Source organism: Nerophis lumbriciformis, linkage group LG32 (genome assembly GCF_033978685.3).
Source record: "Nerophis lumbriciformis linkage group LG32, RoL_Nlum_v2.1, whole genome shotgun sequence".
Lineage (NCBI taxonomy): Eukaryota > Metazoa > Chordata > Actinopteri > Syngnathiformes > Syngnathidae > Nerophis > Nerophis lumbriciformis.
This window is the reverse complement of record NC_084579.2, coordinates 20,066,109-20,088,977: the sequence shown is the minus strand read 5'-3', so window position 1 is coordinate 20,088,977 and position 22,869 is coordinate 20,066,109.

Below are 22,869 nucleotides of genomic sequence, written 5' to 3'. Positions count from 1 at the left end.
TTATTTTATATTATTATGATAGTTGTTTCATTTTACCTTGTTTTTTTATAGTTTTTATTACATATTTTTGGAAAGGTAAATTATGTGTGTATATATATATATATATATATATATATATATATATATATATATATATATACTGTATATATATACGTATGTATATATATATATATATATATATACTGTATATATATATATATATATATATATATATATATATATATATATATATATATATATATATATATATATATATATATATATATATATATATATATAAATAAAACCAGGGATGTAATTGTTACGATGCTGGCGAGGAGGCATGATTATGCCGATTGTTTTTTTCCGGTGAGGACAGCAGGAGCTCCAGAGACAGCATGCAGGTAGGACAAATGATTTATTTGTATAAATCATACACTAAAATAGAAACGAACAAAACAAGCGAACACAAGGAGAGCGTGCCTAGCACAAGGAAAGCTAACGGAATAGCACACACAGGGAAGGCATAAGGCAACGCTTAGCTTACGGACACAAGGAATAAACGTGACAGTTGCGTAAAGCAAACAAAAGCACCAGGCTGAGTGACGGGAAAAAGCAGGACTAAATAGCTCTCTGATTAGTGCCCGGGAACAGGTGTGAGTCCCGAACACTAATCAGATGCAGGCGAAAACAATCAGTAACCATGACAACCAAGACAACACAAAACAGGAGTGCTGAAACATAACTTATATCACAAGTGACTCAAAACCCAAAATAAACTATGATCCAACACCAGATCATAACAGTACCCCCCTCCTATGGGACAGATTCCAGATGTCCCCAAAATAATAAACCCCAGACCAAGTCCAAATTCACGGGTGGGCGGAGGGGAGACTTGGCGGAGGGTTGCCCGGTCAAATGTCCCCGAATCCACCGGGGACGAGTCAGGTGGCGGCGGCGAGTGGAACGGCGCTGCAGCAGGCGAAGCGGTCTACCACGGAACGACCACATCAGCGGCCGCCGAGAAGGCGGGCGTGAGTGGCGCCAGAACCTCAGCAGCAAGGAAGTTCTACACCCAAGTCCTTGGCTTAGCTGCTCTTGATGCAAAAAGCGTCCCTGTACTAGCCACAGAGGGCGCCTTGTGCGGGCACCTGATGGCTGCCAGTGCGGCCGGCCAGCCGGTGGCGACGACGCAGGAAATGAGGGCGGTGTCGTGGGATGGCCCGCCGGAGACCAGGAAGACAGAGGCACCTCTGGAGCTTGAGCGGCGGGCGAAGGAGGCTCCCGCGGTACTGCCAGCCGTGGAGCAGGAACTGACGTGGGAACCAGTCGAGGAGCAGGAACTGGCGTGGGAACCAGTCGCGGAGCAGGAACTGGCGTGGGAACCAGTCGTGGAGCAGGAACTGGCGTGGGAACCAGTCGTGGAGCAGGAACTGGAGCCAGTCGCGGAGCAGGAACTGGAACTGGTGCCACACGAGGAGCAGGAACTGGAGCCACACGAGGAGCAGGAACTGGAGCCACACGAGGAGCAGGAACTGGAGCCACACGAGGAGCAGGAACTGGAACCACACGAGGAGCAGGAACTGGAACCACACGAGGAGCAGGAACTGGAACTGGTGCCACACGAGGAGCAGGAACTGGAACTGGAGCCACACGAGGAGCAGGAACTGGAACTGGAGCCACACGAGGAGCAGGAACTGGAACTGGAGCCACACGAGGAGCAGGAACTGGAACTGGAGCCACACGAGGAGCAGGAACTGGAACCACACGAGGAGCAGGAACTGGAACTGGAGCCACACGAGGAGCAGGAACTGGAACTGGAGCCACACGAGCAGCAGGAACTGGAGGCGAAGCTTGGCGTGGTGCAGGTACAGGCGGCGAAGCTTGGCGTGGTGCAGGTACTGAAGATGGTGGCGTTTGCAAGCCCACCGGAGATGATGGTGGCGTTTGCAAGCCCACCGGAGATGATGATGGTGTTTGCAAGCCCACCGGAGATGATGGTGGCGTTTGCAAGCCCACCGGAGATGATGGTGGCGTTTGCAAGCCCACCGGAGATGATGATGGTGTTTGCAAGCCCACCGGAGATGATGGTGGCGTTTGCAAGCCCACCGGAGATGATGATGGCGTTTGCAAGCCCACTGGAGATGATGATGGCATTTGCAAGCCCACCGGAGATGATGATGGCGTTTGCAAGCCCACCGGAGATGATGATGGCGTTTGCCAGCCCACCGGAGATGATGATGGCGTTTGCAAGCCCACCGGAGATGATGATGGCGTTTGCAAGCCCACCAGAGATTATGGTGGCGTCTGCAAGCTCACCCGGGCTGAGGTTAGCCATAAGCATGGCGGAGGTGGTCTAGCTGGGGGTTGCGGCTTGGCATGCCGAAGGACTGGTGGTGGTGGTCGGGCAGGAGGTAGCCTCCTGGCTGGGTGCAACTGTGCCATCTCATCGGCACAGCTCCTGGCACTACTCCCTCCCTCCCCAGGAAGCGGATGCCAGACGCAACACAAATTGTACGGAACAGTCTCAAAGGGTGGGAGGTGGGTAGACTCCTCCTCCTCTCTAAATTGTCCAAACCGTTCATCTCTCCTTCTAACAGGAGAGTAACGAGGAGACAGGGAAGACAAAGTCTGTGACGTGGGCGGGGCTATGGTCCATAGGGGCGGAGTCAGAGTCACTGGGGGGCGGAGGTGACTGAAAAAAATTGTCCCGGTAGTCTGCTGTAGCAGACTGAGTGTCCCCAGCGGGAGGCAAACAGAACGACTCAGGAGAAAAACACAATTCATGCCCTCTGACGTCATTACCAATTGCCGGTGGCGTGACGACATCCGAGGGGGACGGCGCAGTGGTGTCCTCGACGCGGTTCTCCATCTGGCTTTTAGCCCAGTCTGTGAACTGTTTGGCGAAGTGATGGATCGGGTTGCCATACATCGGCGAAGTCGACCCGGGTTGTGGCGTGCTGTGTTCCGGAGGGGAGGCTTGCGGGATGCGCGCATCCTGGCAGCGAGCCGCAGCCCTTCTGGATGGCCTGCGTCCGCGCCGACGCTTCCGGAATGGCGGCGCTGCAGTTTCCTCGATCCCCTCGGGGGAACCGCGGAGCGTCAGTGCCTCCAAGGCTTCCAGTATCCACATGTCCTCGAGTTCCTCTGGGGAATAGCGGACATCTGACATACCTTCGTCCCACACGTCGTAGCCGGAAAAACGATGTGCTGGTGCTTTTCTGTTACGATGCTGGCGAGGAGGCATGATTATGCCGCTTTTTCCGGTGAGGACAGCAGGAGCTCCAGAGACAGCATGCAGGTAGGACAAATGATTTATTTGTATAAATCATACACTAAAATAGAAACAAACAAAACAAGCGAACACAAGGAGAGCGTGCCTAGCACAAGGAAAGCTAACGGAATAGCACACACAGGGAAGGCATAAGGCAACGCTTAGCTTACGGACACAAGGAATAAACGTGACAGTTGCGTAAAGCAAACAAAAGCACCAGGCTGCGTGACGGGAAAAAGCAGGACTAAATAGCTCTCTGATTAGTGCCCGGGAACAGGTGTGAGTCCCGAACACTAATCAGATGCAGGCGAAAACAATCAGTAACCATGACAACCAAGACAACACAAAACAGGAGTGCTGAAACATAACTTATATCACAAGTGACTCAAAACCCAAAATAAACTATGATCCAACACCAGATCATAACAGTAATGGTATTAAAATCTCACGATAAGTATGTACATTCCCAAAAATACATTTAAAAAATATATAACAAAGATAAAATAAAGGAATTATCATAATAATTTAAAATAATGCCAATTAAAAAATAAAATATTGAAAATACATATCTGTATGATTTATTTAACAAATCTAAAATAAAGTGATTTTATATGTATAAAAATATATACCTTCCCAAAAATATTAATACCATTTTATTTAAATTGAAAAAATCCATGATAACCTTGAAAAAATGTATTGCTACCGTTAAAGGTAATACCCCTAAAAAAAATACCTGGTACTCTCTGCCGTTGAGCATATGAGGAAATACTGCATCGATGTCCTGTTAAACATTAAATTCCATCTAAGAGGATCTCTGTCCAACTCTTTGCGCAAGAAAATTATTCTTCCTTGTGTTTTAATCTGTACAAGGTCCCAAGTCATATAGTGTGTGTTACTCAGATGCTTACAGGACAGATGTCCCATTCAATCCTGATATAATCTGGCATTAAGGTCAGACCACAGGAGACTCATTTTTTTCTCTTTTTTTTTTTATGAATTAGTGGCGTCATGGTTTCTCTTAAGAAGGTGATTTCCTTAGATAACCTGCGCTGTTTTTCATAGAGAAAATCTTGTTTTCTGGAGTGAACAGTCACACTCTGCAAGTGTTCTCAGTGAGTATTTCTCTTTCCTGGTGCAGAAAGACAGGCAATGTTGGGGATACGAAGGTCTTGCCAGGACAAATCTAGTCCATCTGTGTCGTCCATCAGGAGGAAGTATTACATCACATCAAGTGGCCGAGCGCTCGCATGTGATCGGCCCCGGAGTGATTTGTCCACGCAGAGTGGCCCATGTGGTCGTTGGAGCTGCATCCGGATTGTTGCGTCATCGCTGCTAGTCCCTTTTCCAAATGTTCAGACAACCCAAATCCCAACAATCCTCAACATGTCTTACTTGTTGACAAGACAAAATCATGACCTCAGGCGTCCTTCTGCACTGTTTGGGACCGGAGTCCCAAACCTAAACCTGATCAGTTATTTCATTATGTTGAGACCTGTTGCGAAATTATGTTTTACCAAAAAATGTCTGAACAAGGAACTTTTCAGGGTAATCTTGCACAGCAGGCACAAGACATTAAAACAACGTTGAGAACTTGTTGAATTAGGTACTGACATTGAGCAACTCAAACATAACATTGAAACAACATGCTTTTTGACGATGTTGGGTTTGTTGGGTTCTGACGTTGATTTGACCATTGACCATTTGACCATTGACCATTTAGTAGAGATGGCCGATAAATGCATTAAAATGTAATATCAGAAATTATTGGTATTGGTTTCAAAAAGTAAAATTAATGACTTTTTAAAACGCAGCTGTACGGAGCGGTACATATCTGGTAAAACGCGGACGTTGCGTCTCCCAGTCAGCAGCCCCTCCCCTCTCCCCTCTCCCACACACAACACAAGGAGTTGCAGCACGACTGCAACATGAGAGGTTTACTGGCGACTCTTTATGACCTCATCAAACCGCCGCGAGCGTAGCATAACAACAACAAGAGTGTGTTGTTGCCGGTGCTGTAGCCGTGGCTAACAAGCCAGCGAGCTCGGTGACTGACTAACGACACCATGTCTATGGTTTGGGATTATTTTAAAGTGTGTCTGATGGATAAAAAACTGGCAGGGATAGTCAAATCTTTTTTTTGTGGGCCACATTTCCAGAAAGCTAAGGACAGAGGGGCCAGATTTCTGCCTTCACTATTTTTCTTATTTTGAATATTCCTGGGAACCAGCATCCTCTACAGCAGACAATTGATTTTGGTCTATTTATTTTGTCAGAATTACAGAAATGGTTTGCTGTATTTTTTTCTAACCTTTATTTACCCAGGAATGTCCTGTTGGGATTAAAAATCTCTTTTTCAAGGGAGTCCTGCACATTCAAGGACATTCTGCAAAAAAGCTAGTCAAAGGTCATCTCTATGACAGCACTTTTTTTACACAATTTTTTGAGTTTTTTAGCCCGAATGATGAAAAAGAGAGGACCCAGAATGGAACCTTGAGGAACACCACTAGTATAAGTAAAGAAGTTCAACAAGTGACTACTGACTGCATCTGAAGTCATCATCATCGGCGGTCACTCGAAGCGAGTATGACGGTCCTCCTGGTAGGGGGTATCCCTTTATGGAGGATGCCTGTGCGTGACTTTGTTTAACGTGGGGAGACTGGTGCACAGACAGTCACCACACGATCCTTGACAGATCCGGGTCAGGGTCCAGTGGCATGGAGTCCAAGACGACTGGGGACCCTTTTCTGCTGCAGCCTTCATCCACCATTCCAGCCGTTGTGACGCTCCATAGGGTTAGCAGTCATCCTCCGCCTGTTCCACCGTTTAGGTCTTGGGTTGTTATTTCCCCATAACTGGGCCCACATGGATGTGGGGGTGCCTTCTTCCGCCATCGCAGCCGTTGTGGTGGTTCATACATCTACCGTCTTCCGCCTGCTCCGCCGTTGAGGTCTTCACCGTATCCCTAGCTAGGGGGCAGTTAGGTACTAAGCATTTGCCAAGGGCCACCTGGGATAACAGTAGTAAAGGGGTTAACCTCCTGGTGCCCCAAGACCCCATAGAGGAGCTTCCACTGCCGGATGCACTTTAACGTCATGCCCAGGACACAATCTGAAGTAAACAAGCTACAGCAACACCTGAGTTACATGTTAGGGGGAAAAAAACTTGCAAAAAGGAGAGGACTTAAAGGGGTGCCTTGAGGAACGCCTCCGTTATGTAAATCAAAAGTTTGGACCTCAGTGTTCTATGTTTGTTAGCAAGGTTAAAATGTCAATGCAAGGATCTTTCAAAGTGTTTTCAGTAGTCCAAGTTCCTCTAAACATTAGGAGTACTCTAGTGTTTTTAGGAATTTGCTGCTAAACTCTTTGTCTCACAAGTTTTAAACTAAACTCGGGGGACTGTATGTGTCATGTCTGTGATCATGTTTTGTTTAAGTTATGTCCTGTTTGGTTTTTGGACTATTTTTAGTTCCTGTTTGGTCACCATAGCAACCCATTAGTTCCACCTGTTTCACGTTTGCACTCACGCACCTGTTGCTAATCATGTTCACAACTATTTAAGCCGATAGTTGCCAGGAAGTCAGCCTGGCGACATTAACTCTGTTACCGCTGTTATCCTTTGCTACCCGATGGTACCATAGTTCATGCTTCATGCCATGCCACAGTAAGTTTTTTTTGTTTCATGTTCATAGTTTCTGCCCAAGTTCTAGTTTTTGTTTTCTTAGTCAAGTTTTTGTCTCCGCCTTGTGCGCGCCTTTTGTTTGTTCCTTTTTGAGTAAATAATTAAACATGTATCTACCTTCATCCGATGTCCAGTCAAGTTCGTTTGCATTCCGGGAAAGCAACTCACGCAGGAAATTGTGCCATAGTCCAAGTCGTGACAGTATGGTGTCTTTCCCGGGATGGATTTGGCCCTCTGGCCCCCGGGTTAGTAGCCCAGCTGTAGGCACAACCAAAAAATGACCAAAAATTATATTTTTTCAGTTCTGTGTTGTATTTTCAAGTTGGCTAACCGTGAAACAAATGTCTGAATGAGCTAAAATGCCAAATTTTCAGAGAGAGATACCAAGATTTAGTCATTTTTTGAGTTTGACTTGACCATAAAATCCCATTTTACCCAAACATGTCCCGGCACGACCCCAAAACCAGTGCATAAACGGCAGCACGTTGTAGAGAGGTCGTTTTAGCAGCACCAAGTTCTTGGGGGTGCAGATAACTGACAATATGACCTGGTCCCTACACACCGGAGCTCTGATAAAAAGAGCTCAGCAGCGCATTCACATTTTGCGTTGGATGAAAAGAGCACAGCTCCCTCCCCCCATTCTCACCACATTCTACAGAGGCACTATAGAGAGCCTACTGACCAACTGCATCTCTGTCTGGACTGGAGCCTGCAATGCCTCAGACTGGAAGTGTCTGCAGAGAGTGGTAAGGACGGCGGAAAAGATCATCAGGACTCCTCTTCCTCCTATCCAGGAGATCGCAAAAAGCCGCTGCCTGACCAGGGCTTAGAAAATCTGCAGAGACTCCTCCCACCCCCACCAGGGACTGTTTTCACTGCTGGACTCTAGAAATAGGTTCCGCAGCCTCCGTAGCAGAACCTCCAGGTTCTGTAATAGCTTCTTCCCTTCACTCTTGAACGCATCATAATAATCCCCTCAATTCCCCCCAAAAATGGATTAACTCGCTGGAATATAAAGACAATATAACATACATCCATAAACGTGGATGCATATGCAAAAGTGCAATATATTTATCTGTACAGTAATCTATTTATTTATATCTGCACATCCTGCACAACCAAAAGCTAATGCAACGCAATTTCGTTCTTATCTGTACTGTAAAGTTCAAATTTGAATGACAATAAAAAGGAAGTCTAAGTCTAAGTCTAAGTCTAAGTCTAAGTCTAAGTTTTCGAGCTGATCTTTAGGTTCCAAAATCTAATTTTTTTCGGTTAAAAAAAGGAAAAGTCTTAAAGCCTCATTTGGGCTCCTGGTAGCAAGACCGAAATGTGTATTGCAGAGGGAGTGTGGTTTGAAGGGACTAGACCCGTGGTTCTCAAACTCTTTCCATCAAGTACTACCTCAGAAAACACTTGGCTCTCCACGTTCCACCATAATGACCAACATTAAAGTACAGTAGCTTAGTAGACCTAAGTATTCAATAAAAGTTGTTCTTTTTAACAAGTATATTTGTGTACATTACACACAATACACAAATATTATTAACAATGAAACTCCATATACTGTACATTTTTATAGACTTTATGGCATACCACTATGATGGAGCCCGTACCACAGTTTGAGAATCATAATTCATAATATGAATGGGAAACCAATTGTTCAACGATGTTATGTTTCTGTTGCTCGCCTTCCCTCCCTATTATTTTGTCCCTGCTGTTGTCTTTTGTTTCTTCTCCTCAATGCTTCCTTCCTTGGCGGCGGATGGCCTAATTGGACACACCTGGTCCTAATTTGATACCAGACTATTTAAGCAGGGCACTGGTGTGTTGCTTCCCGTGCCGTCCACAACTCATACCAAGCTTCCACGCTCCTGCCGCAGGTCAGTTTTGATCTTGTTTTTACTCGAACCTCCATTTTTTGTTCTCTCCAGAGTTTTTGTTCTTTAAACTAAACATTCCCAGTGTGTCCTGGCCATTCCCTCACCGATCGCTGGAAGCCTCATTGTGGACTAAGATTTATGGTGTGCACTTTTGCCCCATCTCCTGTTGTTTGGTCCAATTTTTTTTATGGTGTGCAATTTTTCCCCATTATCTTTTGTTTGGATTATTATCATTATTAAAATACTGCACTTATTGCTACCTCACCTCACATCTCTGCACCCGGGGATCGACTATTGACTGAGCCATGACAAATGATTTATTTTATGTTTTGAAATTAAAAAAATTACAGAATGAAATGAATAACTTTTCAAGATTCCGTTATGATTTAGTTTAATGTTTATCTTGTACGTCCTGTACGGCAATCGAACCATGTCCGCTGGAATTAAAGGGATGATATTTAAGTCATTGTGCGACTAGAAAATGCATACTTTCCTGCTGCAATTTGCGTTCCTTAGTGCAAGTTTTCGTCAAAATAACTCACTTTGTTTGTGTTTTTTGTCTTACTTTCCGTGTGGAGGACAACTTGCTCTTATCTCTTTTGGGACTACTTTTCTTTCTGTCTTGCCTCTGGTGAGGGCGGTCGCATTTTTTTCCGCTCCCTTCTTCTCCCAGCTTGCTCTCTTTGCACACTTGCCAACCCTCCCGGATTTTCAGGGAGACTCCCGAAATTCAGCGCCTCTCCCGAAAACCTCCCGGGACAAATTTATTCCCGAAAATCTCCCGAAATTCAGGCGGAGCTGGAGGCCACGCCCCCTCCAGCTCCATGCGGACCTGAGTCCGCTTTCCCACGATATAAACAGTGTGCCTGCCCAAACACATTATAACTGTAGAATGATCGAGGGCGAGTTCTTGGTTTCTTATGTGGGTTTATTGTTAGGCAGTTTCATTAACGTCCTCCCAGCGCGGTAATAACACACAACAACAGCAGTCATGTTTTTGTCTACCGTAAAGCAGTTAGTCTGCCGTAAACAGCAATGTTGTGACACTCTTAAACAGGACAATACTGCCATCTATAACATCAATAACATATACGGCTTTTAGAGAGTGCAGTGCACAACTGCGCACACAACAAGGAGACGAAGCAGAAGAACGAGGAAGATACAGCCATGGCGACGACGACGACAAGTAAGATGAAGAAATACGCTTTGTTGCACCTTTCCTGCCTGAGTCCGGCGATTAGTTGCAAATCTTGCTTTATTGATTGCTTGCACACAGCCAATCCAACACAAAACAAACTAGTCCCCGCCCGCACTCACGCTACCGCTCCCTCTCTTCTCTCGCCCACACACTCACTGACGTCACTCACCTCACATGCTCACCTATTAAAGGGCCACACATACGCTACTCTCATAACAGCTTGTAAGTTCCAAGCCGCAGCTGCGATTGGACCTGGATAGCCGCCGGGAAGAAGTAGTGGACTACCAAGTGCTTGGCACTGAAGATCTTCCTCAGGAAGCAAAGATTGACCGGTTTTAGGGAGAGATGGAGGATTCCAGACTCTAATGCATTTGATGAAAGCACTTTTGTGCGTGCCACACATCAATGCATCATCAGAGAGTGTGTTCAGCATAGTTAGAAAAATAGTGACAGAGAATAGAACAAGGATGGACGATTCAACCCTTAACTCAACAATGAGTAGATGAGTGTTATGTGTGTGTATATGTGTAAATAAATGAACAGTATTTATTTTATTTATATACACATATATATATAATAAAATAAATATATATGTATATATATATATATATATATATATATATATATATATAGCTAGAATTCACTGAAAGTCAAGTATTTCTTAGATATAGATATATATATATATATATATATATATACATATATATATATATATATATATATATATATATATATATATATATATATATATATATATAGCTAGAATTCACTGAAAGTCAAGTATTTCTTATATATATATATATATATATATATATATATATATATATATATATATATATATATATATATATGTATATGAAATACTTGACTTGGTGAATTCTAGCTGTAAATATACTCCTCCCCTCTTAACCACGCCCCTAACCACGCCCCCTGCCCCACCTCCCGAAATCGGAGGTCTCAAGGTTGGCAAGTATGTCTCTTTGTTTTTGTCTTGTCTGAACTTTTGACCTCCCTCCCTCCTCAACGACACCTGGAGTCGAACTTTTGCTTGCATGCAGATCGGCCTCAGTCTATGAACATTACATCATCACACCCAAGACAACGGGCACATACACACACGCACCCCCTCCCCCACCCCACGCCTTCACCACCGCTTGTTTCCCCTCGGGGTGATGGACGGCTGGCAGCGCTTCATAGCAGCAGTCGCCCTTCAGGGCCCCAACTCCCCGCCCCTCTGTTGCGAGTTGTCGTGATTAAATGTAACATGTTTATGTGTGCATGGCATGGAGGATTTTTCTCACTCCAGACTAGGCCCCCTTAAGAGCCCAGTCTAGATTGTATTTTTTTACTCATCTTCTTCCCCAGCGTTTTACCTTTTTCTTATCTTTTACGGGGCCCATCAGCGTTCCTGTTCTGTAACCCTGTACACTGTTTGTTTGTCTAATTTTGAACGGGTGTGTGCTGAAAACATAGTTTCGTTGTACTTGTGCAATGACAATAAAGTCCTATCATACCCTATCCTATCTCGCACCTGACTGCTAAATGGTCAGCTGCTGTCAATCATTGCCATGTTGGTAAGAAGGCAGCCCCAGAAAGCCAATCAGTGAGCTTGTGGGCTGTCGAAAGCAGACCTGGGCAAATTAAGGCCCGGGGGCCACATGCGGCTCGTTAAGTATTTCAATCTGGCGCGCCATTATAATGTGCAGTGATGTTTTATAATGACCGTAAGTCTTCAACCATACAAAGTATTTCAATGGTTGGAATCTGCGCTTTTGCATGATGTACTAATTACTATGGTAATTAATTACCGTATTTTTCGGAGTATAAGTCGCACCGGAGTATAAGTCGCACCTGCTGAAAATACATAATAAAGAAGGAAAAAAACATTATGCAACTTTCATAAACTATGAAAAAAACTGCGACTTATAGTCCGAAAAATACGGTAGTTACTATGGTAATTAATTAGTTACTATGATAATCTAAGTCACAGCAGCTCAGACGAGGCACCAAGCAGTGTGGGTGGGGAGTGTTTCCACAGAGTGTTTCCAGAGCCTGAAATGTGGGTGTCAGGGACAGTGTTGGAAGGAGATTTTCACAACAAAGTTCTAAAGCTTAGTGATATATCAGATTGTATATTGTATTTTTGCTTTCATATTTCCCTGTTTGTCGCATTTTTGTCGCGTTTTGCTTGATTGTGAAATATGTGGATGGAGAGGGGGCGTGACGTTCATATGTTGTCAATATTCAGTGTTTTATCCTTCATAGAAAAATGAAAAATTCCATTCCGTTTTTTAAGGTGGTCTGTCAAAACGTTTTTAGCATTCAATCAGACTTTATTGTGAGGTTTTGTATTAGTGTTCTGTTGCGTTTGGACCAGTTGTTCCTCCTAGGGAATTCAAGTTTCTGGTCGCTCCCAAGCTCTTTACGACACTTAAAGCTGAGTAGAAGAACCACCAGAGACAGAATAGGTATTTTGTAATATATTTGCAAAGCTTTGTAAATATAATGAGACCAGTCCAGCATAGAACATTCAATCGCGCAGCTAAGATGGTCTGATCTAAAATATGGAAACCTTCTATTCTATAAAGTCTCTCTCCCTCCCACCCTCGCTGTCTTGTCTTTCCAGCCCAAACACATGCCCATTGTCCTCCGCATCTGGACACAAGAAGAGATAAGGAGAAGGATTATCTCTCCTCCTTACATTCCATATTCAAGGTTAGCACACAGTATTTGCAGACAACCAAAAGACCACAATTGGAAGAAAAACACTAGCTGTTTTGTAATATGATTATGAAAATAAAGAAGTAACACTTAAATACGGATATATGAAAATATCTGCCTCCGACAGTTCCTAAAAATAGATATACCGGCCCCCCAGACACATTTTTTATCTAAATATGGCCCCCGAGTCAAAATAATTGCCCAGGCCTGGTCTAAAGGGACAAGCTTTCCGCCTGGCGCTAATGTTTGACTTGTCTCCGTTCGATATCGTAACATTATTTTGGGTCATTAAATCCATGCCCAACACAGTATTATTCATTTTTGGAGTTATTTCTTTCAGTTGATGCCACTGCTATTTATTCTTGTTGGTGCTCTAAAAAAATTGATTCTGAATTGTTTTCAAATGTTTTTGTACATTTTTTTAGGCTATCTCGGCGCTGGCTTGAAGAGCAGCCAAGAGGAGCTATTGTAACCTATAACCTGTTTCGAAAAGGTTTTATTATAATTGAAAAATATATTGAGAATCAATTTGAAACAAGAATCGTGTTCAACTGCAAATTCAATAGTCACCCCAAGAATCTGAATCTATCAGGAGGTGTGCGTAGGTCCGTGGGGGGGCCCCGTTTTGCGTGGAGAAGTGCATGCAAAACGTCAATTCATGCACGACAGGGAGCTTCACATGACATTTTACGGCCCTTTCCTGCTCGGTCACTGAAAACAACACAATGGCAAATGTTCCTATTAGTGTCCCTCTTGGACTTACAAACAAACTTACCGTGTTCGAATCCCTCCCGGAGATGTGTCAGGAAGGTATGCAAACGTATGTTTTAATTATGAAAACAATATTGAACAATTCTGTTCCCATGAATTTGTTTGAGTACAAACAGGCATCAAATAGGTCAAGTTTTATCAAAAAAGCATTAAAAATTGTTTCACACAAAGTGTGAAAAATTTTGTTCTGGGGGGCTCAAAATAAAATTCTGCTTAGGGCCCCAATTTAGTTAGGAGCAATAGGCCCCATTCAGCAAGCGTTCTTAAGAACAAATTTTGTTCTTAGGCCCACTTATGAAGTTTTTAAGGAGATTTTTGTATTCACCAATGTTTTCTTAGCTGGAATTTGTTCGTAGGTAAGAACAAAATCTACGAGTGCTCCAGAGCACTCTTAAGGTGGCCTATTTGTTCTTAAGTGTGACAAGTTCCCTTACTTCTATTGTCTAATGTTAAATTAATATCATCTTATATATATATATATATATATATATATATATATATATATATATATATATAACCCCTCTTCCACCGCGGCACGGTGGGAGAGGGGTTAGTGCGTCTGCCTCAAAATACGAAGGTCCTGAGTAGTCTTGGGTTCAATCCCGGGCTCGGGATCTTTCTGTGTGGAGTTTGCATGTTCTCCCCGTGACTGCGTGGGTTCCCTCCGGGTACTCCGGCTTCCTCCCACCTCCAAAGACATGCAGATGGGGATAGGTTGATTGGCAACACTAAATTGGCCCTAGTGTGTGAATGTGAGTGTGAATGTTGTCTGTCTATCTGTGTTGGAACTGCGATGAGTTGGCGACTTGTCCAGGGTGTAACCCGCCTTCCGCCCGATTGTAGCTGAGATAGGCTCCAGCGCCCCCCGCAACCCCAAAGGGAATAAGCGGTAGAAAATGGATGGATGGATATATATATATATATATATATAAGACAAACAGACAGACATATAGCAAAATGAGCAATATATAGACATTTCAAAATACCGTGTGCACACACACACACACACATACAATCATCAATTACCGGGGGTGTTGATTTAGTGATTGGTGACTCTCTAAAAGACCAACAGGCCTCTCACACCCTGTTGCAACTCAACTCACACAATGGCAATGCTTTTGCTGCTACTGCAAGATGCCGCACATCGTGCCCTGGGCATATTTCACGACCATGTAGACCTATTTGCCCGAAGTGACGAATAATTATTTGAACGCTGTAGGCTACCTCAGCAGTCCCCCCTTTCTTAAACTTACGTTTTGACATTATGTATTTACCCCGCGGGATAATACGAATTTCTCTTCTGTAATCTGTTTGTGTTTTCTCCGTGTGTTTGATGTTCGGCTTTCCCGCCGGAATTGTGCCCTTATATGGGGAATTAAGGGCGTTTACCTTTTCAAATTACGGAATTAAGGGTGTTTACCAGTGTTGGGTTAGTTACTGAAAACAGTAACTAGTTATAGTTACTAGTTACTTTATTTCAAAAGTAACTCAGTTACTAACTCAGTTACTTACACCAAAACGTAATGCGTCACTGTGAAAAGTAACTATTTAGTTACTTCTTTTTTTCTTTATTTTTTAAGGCTCCCATTAATGCCCTTTAGCCTTCATTTCAGTACTGTTATTGCACTGGAGAATAATAGAATCTGTTGATCAACTTGACATGCATTTGCATCACTGAACTCTGAAAGCAATGTGGTCTACATACAACACGCAAAGACAAAGATATGTTTCAAAGGGCCAATTTATTTCAGGCCAGAACAAATTGACAAAACTATTTTAAATAGCTGCAACATTATGGCACTTTAACTTTAACTTTAAGTAGATAGGATCTTTGATCCAAGACACAACTTACATTTAACTAAAATGTTATTTTCTTTGTGCTCGACAAAAGAAAAGTATTGAGAATGTCTCCATATTAAGAAACTCGACTTCTGGCTTCGCCATGATGTCTTGTTAGTTGTTATGAGAGTAGCGTATGTGTGTGTGTGTCTGGCCCTTTAAGATATGACAGCATGTGAGGTGAGTGACGTCAGTGAGTGAGTGGGCGAGAGAGGTGAGGGAACGGCGACAGTGAGTGTGTGCAGGTGCTCTAGCTTGGTGGATGGCTGCGTCCAATAAAGTCACAAAGTTGCAACAAACCGCCGGCCTCGTCATTCACCCTCAGCTGTAAAGACCCACTTCCAGGTAAAGTGAAGGTTGTTAGCCCCGAAGTACATAGGCCCTGGAGGAACGTCTCCCTGCACCCCTCAACTACGGTCTAGGAGCCCCCCGCCCCCACCCACAGAAAGCACGCCTCTTCTTTTCCTTGTGACACAGAAGGACGACACCGCAGCGCTGCAATAAAACCCACTCAGATCTTCTGTTTCTAGCCGGTACTACATAAAAATAACGTAAAATAACGCAGTAACGCATGATGTAGTAACGGTAACTGAGTTACTGAATATGAAAAATAACGCGCTAGATTACTAGTTACTGCCGAAACTAACGGCGTTACAGTCCCAACACTGGTGTTTACATATGCATATTGGGGAAATAAGGGCGCGTTTGTATGCAAATTATGATAGAGACACACACGCTAACCATTTGGCATTCAGCAACTTAAGAACAGCAGATGGGCACAATTTGGCCGTTTAAGAACACGTCATGAATTTGAATGGACTCCTCTTAGGAAATCACTTAGGAAGAAAGATAATCAATCAATCAATCAATCAATCTTTATTTATATAGCCCTAAATCACAAGTGTCTCAAAGGGCTGCACAAGCCACAACGACATCCTCGGTACAAAGCCCACATACAGGCAAAGAAAAACTCACCCCAGTGGGACGTCGATGTGAATGACTATGAGAAACCTTGGAGAGGACCGCATATGTGGGTAACCCCCCCCTCTAGGGGAGACCGAAAGCAATGGATGTCGAGTGGGTCTGACATAATATTGTGAGAGTCCAGTCCATAGTGGATCCAACATAATAGTAAGAGTCCAGTCCATAGTGGGGCCAGCAGGACACCATCCCGAGCGGAGACGGGTCAGTAGCGCAGAGATGTTCCCAGCCGATGCACAGGCGAGCGGTCCACCCCGGGTCCCGACTCTGGACAGCCAGCACTTCATCCATGGCCACCGGACCTGTGCCCCTCCCCCCTCAAGGAAAAGGGGAGCAGAGGAGAAAAGAAAAGAAAAGAAACGGCAGATCAACTGGTCTAACAGGGGGGCTATTTAAAGGCTAGAGTATACAAATGAGTTTTAAGATGGGACTTAAATGCTTCTACTGAGGTAGCATCTCTAATTGTTACCGGGAGGGCATTCCATAGTACTGGAGCCCGAATAGAAAACGCTCTATAGCCCGCAGACTTTTTTTGGGCTCTGGGAATCACTAATAAGCCGGAGTTCTTTGAACGCAGATTTCTTGCCGGGACATATGGTACAATGCAATCGACAAGATAGGACGGAGCTAGACCGTGTAGTATTTTATACGTAAGTAGTAAAACCTTAAAGTCACATCTTAAGTGCACAGGAAGCCAGTGCAGGTGAGCCAGTATAGGCGTAATATGATCAAACTTTCTTGTTCTTGTCAAAAGTCTAGCAGCCGCATTTTGTACCAACTGTAATTTTTTAATGCTAGACATAGGGAGACCCAAAAATAATACGTTACAGTAGTCGAGACGAGACGTAACGAACGCATGAATAATGATCTCAGCGTCGCTAGTGGATAAAATAGAACGAATTTTAGCGATATTACGGAGATGAAAGAAGGCCGTTTTAGTAACACTCTTAATGTGTGATTCAAAGGAGAGAGTTGGGTCGAAGATAATACCCAGATTCTTTACTGATTCGCCTTGTGTAATTGTTTGGTTGTCAAATGTTAAGGTGGTATTATTAAATAAATGTCGGTGTTTAGCAGGACCGATAATCAGCATTTCCGTTTTCTTGGCGTTGAGTTGCAAGAAGTTAGCGGACATCCATTGTTTAATTTCATTAAGACACGCCTCCAGCTGACTACAATCCGGCGTGTTGGTCAGCTTTAGGGGCATGTAGAGTTGGGTGTCATCAGCATAACAATGAAAGCTAACACCGTATTTGCGTATGATGTCGCCTAGCGGCAGCATGTAAATACTAAAGAGTGCAGGGCCAAGAACCGAACCCTGAGGAACTCCGCACGTTACCTTAACATAGTCCGAGGTCACATTATTATGGGAGACGCATTGCATCCTGTCAGTAAGATAAGAGTTAAACCACGACAAAGCTAAGTCTGACATACCAATACGTGTTTTGATACGCTCTAATAAAATATTATGATCGACGGTATCGAAAGCAGCGCTAAGATCAAGAAGCAGCAACATAGATGACGCATCAGAATCCATCGTTAGCAGTAGATCATTAGTCATTTTTGCGAGGGCTGTCTCCGTAGAGTGATTTGCCCTGAAACCGGATTGAAAAGGTTCACAGAGATTGTTAGACACTAAGTGTTCATTTAGCTGCTGTGCGACAATTTTTTCGAGGATTTTCGAAATAAAGGGAAGGTGGGACACCGGTCGGTAGTTTACCATGAGGTCAGGATCAAGGTTAGGTCTTTTGAGCAGAGGATGAATAACCGCTTTCTTGAATGCTAGGGGAACAGTGCCAGAGGAAAGTGATAAGTTTATAATATTTAGCACTGATGGACCTAATAATACAAAAAGCTCCTTGATAAGTTTCCCAGGAAGTGGGTCAAGTAAACATGTTGTTTGTTTTATCCCACTTACACGCTGTAATAGTTCCTCTAATGTTATTTCATCAAAAAGAGAGAGACTATTTTGTACTGCAGTATCCGTCGTAGATACAGTTGTATCTGTGTTCATAGAACCCAGTTGTAGCTGGGATGCGTTGTCTTTAATCTCCTTTCTAATGAGTTCAATTTTCTTATTAAAGAAATTCATAAAGTCATCTGCCGAGTGGGTGGAGCTATTGGGAGGAGTCCCTTGTTGGGTTAGCGATGCTACTGTACTAAACAAAAATTTAGGGTCGTTTTTGTTGAGGCGGATGAGATTTGAGTAATATTTAGCTTTAGCTAAGGTAAGCATGCGTTTATACGATATTAAACTATCACTCCATGCTTGATGGAAAACCTCAAGCTTGGTCGCGCGCCATTTGCGTTCCAACTTTCTACATGATAATTTATGAGCTCTGGTTTCCTCTGTAAACCATGGGGTGCGCCTTTTAGGGGCCCTTTTTTGTTTTAGCGGTGCTATACTATCAATGGTTTTGCGCAGGGCATTGTCAAAGTTGTTAGTGAGGTTATCAATAGAGCCGACATAATTTGGGAATGGTGCCATTACCGAAGGCAGTAGGTCAGCAAGAGTCATCGTTGTGGCGGCATTAATGTTGCGGCTGCTATAGCAGTTATTATTATTATTAGTTTGTTGACAATGAGTCAGAACTTTGAATTTTATAAGGTAATGATCGGACATTACTTTATATACGGGAGTACCATAACTTTGGAGGTGGTGACACCCCTGACCAGCACTAGATCTATCGTATTGCCGTTGCGATGCGTAGGTTCATTTATTATTTGTGTAAGACCACAGCTATCAATTATAGTCTGGAGCGCCACGCACTGAGGGTCCGATGGGGTATTCATATGGATATTAAAGTCCCCCATTATGATTATATTGTCTGCGTGCGTCACTAGATCAGCAACGAACTCTGAGAATTCATTAATAAAGTCCGAGTAGGGCCCTGGGGGGCGGTAGATAACAGCCATATCGAGAGGCAGCGGTGCGACAGACCTCATAGTAAGCACCTCAAACGATTTGTATTTATTATTTAGGTTAGGGGTAAGGTTAAAGTTTTCATTGTATATTAGTGCGACCCTCCCACCCCTTTTAAGGGGACGGGCAATATGCGCATTCGTATAGTTAGGAGGAGATGCCTCATTTAGCGCAAAAAATTCGTCTGGTTTGAGCCAGGTTTCGCTAAGACCAATGACGTTAAGATTGTTGTCTCTAATGACCTCATTAACTAATAACGTTTTGGGAGACAATGATCTTATGTTTAAAAAGCCCATATTATAAGTATTGGGCTGTTTTGACGAGTTTTTGTTTAAATTATCCGTAGTAGAAATATTAATAATGTTGCGTTTATTATACGTAGTGCACTTTAAATAGTTTCGACCATATCTAGGAATTGATACGACGGGAATTTTCAGATTGTTTGCTTGATGCTGCGATCGACTGAACGCATCATGATTTGCCACCTCAGTAGAATGCATATCTACCCCGGACACATTCACAACAGAAAACACATTATGTGAGTTGTGTGTTATTCTAAGAAAATTGCTATGCGTACAGGAATTATCCAGCCTGGTGCTGGCTAGTTCTAGCTTAACTGACTCCTCACCCGGACTAGCAGGCTCTGTAATTGCCTGTGACCGGGCTTGCTCTAGTGTAGTTAGTCAAATGTGACTTAAACAGTAGTCTATATTCTTAGACAGGATGATGGCGCCTTCCTGGTTAGGGTGAAGGCCGTCCCTCATCAGCAAGCCTGGTTTGCCCCAGAAAGAGGGCCAATTATCAATAAACGTTAGTCCCTGTTGTCTACAGAAGCTAGCCAGCCACTTGTTAAGCGAGACTAATCTGCTATATCTCTCATCATTGCCTCTCGCAGGCAGGGGGCCAGAGACAATTACTCGATGCCTGGACATCTTTCTAGCGAGATCACAAGTCCTGGCTATGTTTCTCTTTGTAATCTCTGACTGTCTCATTCTAGTGTCATTGGAGCCAACGTGTACAACTATATTCGCATAACTAGTGGTGCGATTAGCCTGTCGTACGTGTTTACTAGGCCTGTTGCGAGTTAGCTCCCTAAGATTAGCCTCAATGTCAGGTGCTCGGGCCCCCGGGATGCACTCAATTGTGGCTGGTTTGCTAAGCTTTATGTTTCGGGTGATGGAGTCCCCTATGACTAAGGTGTGGTGCCCGGTAGACTGGGGTGTAGGACTAGCTAAAGAGCTAAATCTATTATGCGTCTCAACCGGTACACCGTAGCTTGTAGGCCGCTTAGGACTGCTACAGGCTGGGCTAGTTAGCTCGCTACAGCTAACGCTAGCAGATGTGTCCGCAACATCTAAAGTTACGAGATTACTCTGCTCTAACTGGCGGACACGGCCCTCTAGCAGAGCCAGCTTCTCCGTGAGTAAGGTGCAAGACGCGCAGGAAGCCATACTCACGGTGTTTTCTGTCACCGAGTGAAGTTCCTGCTGTCTTCCGAGAAGTCCTGGTCACGGTGTGCAGGAGTAGACTCCTTCTGACCGGCGCCCGGCGACGCCTTTCTCCGTGCTAGCTTCGTTAGCTTAGCAGCTAGCTGCTAGCTAGCTGCGGGAGGGGTGGAGAGACAGAGATCGGGTGATTTGCAAGTTAAATAGTACTACTAAATATGTTGAGAAAGTAATAAAGAAAGCTGCAGAACAATTTAAAAGCACACAAATAGAATGATACTTAGCTTTTTCGAAACAGCGAGCAGTCAGCGAGCAGTCACGCACGGTGAACCGGAACCGGAAGTAAGTAAGTAAGTAAGTAAGATAAGAGGAAAAGTTAGGAATTATTGCTGAATGGGGCCCAATATTCCCTGTAAGGTGCACATCTGAGCAATTGCGCACTGCTCACGTGTCCTATGCTGCGCACAAAATAAAATCCAACCTAAAACAAAATAAACACATAAATTGTTCTGTAGGATTTTACAGTGCAACTTTGAGTGATGGGTGACAAGCGGCCCTAACGGATAAAACAATGTTTATCAACACTCCAATTATTGTAACGGCTGTTGAAACGATTTAAAGAGGACGGGATATTCCATCGATCACTGTTTATTATCGGCCGTAACCACACCAAAAACATTAGCAAGATACTGATATCTATAAAAACTTGTCATTTCCTGCCATACGAACCAGGCCAAAACCAATTATTTGTAATCTGTTTTATCAACAGCAGTCACTTTCTCTCTCACCTGCACCAACACACGCACTCATGGCACTTAGCCAGTGATGCGTTTATGGCCACACCAAAAGTCGGACAACTCCAACACCATACGAAGTGTACATGCCAGGTCGTTACACTATAACGCCTCACTCAGATGTGTGCTTATTCTACTGTTGCAAACAGCTAACATTATACACAAAGCAAACTACAATCTGCCACCCAAGAATATATAACAATTCTTCTCAACAAAAGAGGAGAAATAAAATATTTTTAATCTAATTTAAAACAGTTGTACGCACGTACAACATTTAAGACCTTCGGTATTTCAGTATGTGGAATTAAATTATGGAAAGGATTAAGCAAATAAATCAAACAATGTACTATTGAGACTTAAAGTGTTTACAAAGTACAGAGAAGAAGAACCATGATAAACATTCTGAATGTATTTCATCCATCCATTCATTTTCTAGATAATCTTACTCATCTCACCATATGAAATATAACTTACTTCACTCATTATTATTTATTTATTTATTTTTTATGTTATTACTTATGGAGTATATCGTGAATAAATTGAGGACAGGAAGTGAACAAAAGTAACTGCTATGTAAAGGGAAAGGTGTGGGATTAAATAATCTCTGCTTCTTCCTACTCCTTTTCGAACATGTTTAATAGAGAAACTGGAATTTGTGATGTATCATGTTGTATGCATGCATGTTCGAAATGAACACAAACTCAACTCGTTCATTAAGAATGTTAATGTATGGATATTAATCATGAAATGTTGTTACTAGATTAAAGAAATGCCAAAAATATATTTTACAGACAGAAAGTTACAGGAATGTACTCATTATCCTATGCTTACATCTCATTGTGCAACATGAGAATGTTTTAACGGGAACTAAATGATCTCTGAAAGGGGTACACATTATTTCCAAAGTAGAACCACCACCCAGGCCTAAAATACTAGTAACTTAGCTCATAAAAAACAAGATTTTGTTTTTGTTATTTTCATTGTAATTGGGCCAAATCACTTATATTAGAAAATAATCTCATTAAAATGACAGCTGTCATTTGATTATTATAATAAAACTTGTTATGATGTTTGGTTTGGGATAGGTGTAACGCTGGTATGGCCAGAGTGTGCACGCCACACTATTGAAAAATTAGAGGGAACATTCCTAATTCTTTGTGCTTTCAAGCTTGGCTGAGGTAAAGATGTCCCTTAGGGTGGCATTCACAGTCAGTCCAGCAGCTATAAAAAAAGAAAGAAAAACGCCCCAAAAAGAAGATGATGAATTATTGAGTTCAAGTTGTTGGTGCCGTGAGTCCAACTTATGTGTGACTGTGCCTTTTAATGCATGCTAATTCCATGTAAATATTCCGACTGTTAGCTTGTGTTTCCTGATTTATCGCCTCT